Here is a 3,171-nt window from a genome sequence, read left to right on the forward strand (position 1 = left end):
GTCGAAACCTGTAGGGTTGACAACGAAAACAGCGACTGAGGAAGCCATCCAGGTTGATAATTATTGCGGGCACGAGCCCAGCAGTTTTCGCAATTCATGCAACTGATAACGCATTGAATTATTTGGTACATTCTTTTTCGACAATATGAAAACACAGATTTTTTTTTTAGCACGCTGGGCATAACATGTCAGCTTTTGTGACAGCGAACCAGTTTCTACAGTGCACGCAGCCAGCAATCACTCAGTCCATAGAATAGTGTTGTGTGTCATAGAACTCCAACAAATGTATCTTTTTGCAGCTGTCCTTTTATTTTAAGTATATTTATTTATAATTTTTCATGGTAGATGTTACGTCAGCTAGGAATAGTATGTCTGGAGTTTTTTGTTTATGTCGCTTCTGTCAATATGAACTTCTTTTTAGACGATCGAATTTTCACGGTTCCTTCGAGGTGCTCTTAGCGCTGCCGACGAATTAGATGTCGTACGTAATTCAATTTATTTTTTCGCCCGGTGTTGACGCGCTGAGATGACGCTAATCTTCAGAATCTGAATATTCGGAGAGAAATATACAAATATCGCGTTTCATTGTCATTTTCTGCTTAAAAGTATAGGTTACAAAAGTTTAGAGTAATCTTGTGTTGCGGTATCAATTTCTCGAGGCGCTACTACAAGGTTTTTACCCGAAGACAAAGACGATAACGTGATTTTGAGATCCCATTTTCCAGTTGTGGAAAATGGAAAATGGGATCCCTTCCATTTGTGGGTACGAGCCATGTTTTGAATCAACAACAACAACAGCAATAACAGCTGTGGGTAGGTGCCTCGCCTTTGCGGTCCTTATCATCAAAATTTCTTGTCAGCCTATTTACTACTTGGTATGGCGTTTTCGTCATTGTTTTGCCAGCACCCATCTGTGGATGTACGCTGACAACAAAACTAAATATAAACAGCTTTACACGAAACCATCTTTTTTAACAAATAAAGAGCAACTGCATTTTGTACCTGGACGAGTCGAGCTCGTCAACAACAGAGAAATGTCAAAGCATTTCCAGTAAAAAAAGTTGCTTTCCACACTGTCGGAGGTGCGTTTCTCTTGCACAAGTTGCAATTTGTGCCAAACAGCAGACGTCTTGTCAGGATGGCCGAGCGGTCCAAGGCGCTGCGTTCAGGTCGCAGTCCGGTCTTCCGGGCGTGGGTTCAAATCCCACTTCTGACACAACCTCTTTCTTCTGCTTATGCGGCTTCTTTTTAATGTTTTGCGTGCTTGTACCGGATACTTCGTTTTTAATGGTGTAGCTAGGGGGTTTTGTGGGCTAAAGGCGCAATCTGATGATAATCTGCTTTTTCGAAATAAGTGCTTTCATTGCATGTTTATAATTCTGCTACAGTAGACATATGTAATGATTTGTTAAGCACTGGTGGAAAAACATTCTTATAGCTAAGCAGTTCTTAACCCTTTCAGACACCACTTTATCCCGTTGATTGAAAAGTTGCTTTCACCACATCTCTTGCATCTTCAGAATCATAGAAAGGATACAGCTGCAGCAAATATTAAGAATTTTCAATTGTTTAGCGAGTTTTGTCAAGTTTACAAAATTTCGACTCCATGCGAAAACTCACTACAGGATCACAAATTATGAGAACATGTACTATTTCGTGTTTTGAAAAGCTTGAAAAGCACTTATTCAGCCACTTGAAAGTTATGGCTCATGCAGGACATTGTAAAAAACAATGAAAGAAGTGAACGCGCTACATACAACATACTGACACAGAGTAAAAACACCCGGTCGTCTACCTTCCCTCTCATTTCGCTAAAACATTTTGCACGTTATTCAAAATGGCAGCACAGTTCCAATAATAAGAGTTTCAAGATGCATGAAACACTTTTTAAATACCATTACTTTCATCAGTGCTTTTGCTATTTATGCACTCTTCTGCTGTGCACAATTGTGTAGACAGCGTCTCAAAGGGTTAAAATAATGGGGACAACTGACGTTCTGAGAGAATTGAGTCGAAAGCAGAAACAAAGCTTCACTGCTCAGTTGCACTTTAGTAGAGATCTACTGAGGCACCTCTTTAGTAGCCCTCGGGCACATAGACATATACATAACAAATTCTCATTTTCTGTGCTTCCTGTTTGGCATCCGGGCCTTATTTGTCATCATCCGTGCCACCCGCTCACCAAAGTAGAGTCGACGCCGGTCAATCACTCTAAACCATCGCACTGCGTAGCGGGGCTAATTAAAGATGAAATTACCTGGGCAATGCTTCCATCTTGAATAGTTAGGACGGCGTCCATAGTGCACGGAGAGAAACGAGCGATAACCATGAAAGACGACAGAACGAACAGCGCAGGTCAGCGCACAATCAAGTCTACAGCAACGCGCTCCATGCGCTTCCGGCTGCTTCTCAGGCTTGGCTAATGCCTGAACTTACTTCCTACGTGGCTTTCAGTGTTGCCAGAGAACAATATAGGATCCCGTTAAAGGTGGTGAAAAAAACAACAACTTGTTTTTGCCCGTTTTTAATGCAACAGGAGCGTATATCACTATTCACTGAAAATGAAAGCGGGCATGTCAAGCAACCCCTTTGTTTAGAAAATTGCTCATTTCAAGCGTAATATCTTCCTACAAGAACAAAGGAGATATTAAATCATGTTATGAAATAGGCACTAACTTGGTACAACGCAAGAACTAAGAAACTTCTTAAACAAAATTTCTTCGTACACGCTATTCTTTAAGCTAAGAAGGAACTTTGCAGAAACCGCATAGACCTGGTGCGTTAATATCGACGGTCAAAGTTTTGAACTTGCGCTTATATGATAAAATGTGTAGCCTAATGAGCGTTAATCATCCCGGAGGGCGCGGCCGCATTGAGCGTGGAGGTTTGTTGGCTATCGTGAAACAATCCCCACGCACTCTTAGAAAAAAGGCCGTAAACAGGTATTAACGGGTGTAATTTGCTAGCTTTACCAGCTGATTACTATCTTTGACAAATCAGGCTTAAAGCAAGTGCTTCCTTTGTTAAGCAGTTTCAGTTTCAGTTTATTATTCTTTAGATACAATGAATTGGTAAGAGACAATATACAGATGAGGGCCCCAAAGTCAAAGACTGCAAAGGGACCCTCAGTTAATAATAACAATGTAGAGATGTATTAAAGAAGAGCAAGCT

The 3,171-nt window shown here is 41.0% G+C and overlaps 1 non-coding gene across 1 annotated transcript; it reads left to right on the top strand.

Annotated features, from left to right (window-relative positions):
• Positions 1-1,132: 1,132 nt before the first annotated feature.
• TRNAL-CAG (transfer RNA leucine (anticodon CAG)) lies at positions 1,133-1,216 on the top strand. The gene has a single exon. It is a non-coding gene; the product is annotated as a tRNA-Leu (tRNA).
• Positions 1,217-3,171: the final 1,955 nt, after the last annotated feature.

Source organism: Dermacentor albipictus, chromosome 3 (assembly GCF_038994185.2).
Source record: "Dermacentor albipictus isolate Rhodes 1998 colony chromosome 3, USDA_Dalb.pri_finalv2, whole genome shotgun sequence".
Taxonomy (NCBI): domain Eukaryota; kingdom Metazoa; phylum Arthropoda; class Arachnida; order Ixodida; family Ixodidae; genus Dermacentor; species Dermacentor albipictus.